Source organism: Hemicordylus capensis, chromosome 3 (genome assembly GCF_027244095.1).
Source record: "Hemicordylus capensis ecotype Gifberg chromosome 3, rHemCap1.1.pri, whole genome shotgun sequence".
Classification (NCBI taxonomy): domain Eukaryota; kingdom Metazoa; phylum Chordata; class Lepidosauria; order Squamata; family Cordylidae; genus Hemicordylus; species Hemicordylus capensis.
In genome coordinates this window covers 311,040,993-311,041,830 of record NC_069659.1, presented here as the reverse complement: position 1 = coordinate 311,041,830, position 838 = coordinate 311,040,993, and positions in this window count along the sequence as shown.

The following is an 838-nucleotide window of genomic DNA, read 5'->3' as shown; positions in this document are numbered from 1 at the left end:
ACCCGCCAATCAGCTGAGAAGCGGGAGAAAAGGAGCTCTTTGCAGCTTGTCTGCTGCTTCCATTGCGGGCCAGGAGAACAAGCAGGAGAGACGGCGAACAGGGCAAGTGGTTAAGGGCCTTGGGGCTGGGCAGGGGGCAATGGGGAGTCACGTGAGGTGCCTCTGGGGGGTTCCTCCAGGCAGTGGGGCCCCTAGACAACTGTCTCCCCTTGCCCGATCATTGTTACGTGTGTGGCCCTATGCACATTCAGGGGAGACCCTTGAGGCCAGGAGGCTTGTTGTAGCCTCCAGGTCAGGGGTCTACTCATGTGTCGCTGTGGCATGGAGCCACAGCACAGTGGCACACAATCAGTAAAATGCAGTTAGCGGAGCACTCATTTTAGGGGAGGGGTTCTTAGGCGGGCTAACTGCCATTTCTCTCCATTGTGAGAAACACATGCGGATCAGGGCAGAGCCTGCTGCCACACTCTCAATCCCCACTACCACTTACATATGTTCACATTCTCAATTTTCCTCTGATAAGGGCCAAAGATGTTCCTTTGTTTTCCCTACAAAACTTGAAACCTGAAATTGCAATCTAATAAATGATCTAACACGACCACTAATTACTAGTGGATCCTATGCACATACACCTCTCTGCACAATTGGAAATGCTGGGCAGAGTCCAGTCTAAATTATTCATTACTATTGAAATCCGTGAGACAAGTTAATCATTAATTTCACGATGAAGCCTCCTGTTTTTATATTTGATTTACAAAGTGAGGTCAAGCAGGGCTCGAAGACAGGTCTAGGCCAACTTACAGCTTCTGGGAGTTTTTTTCTGGTTTTTTCTGGCTTC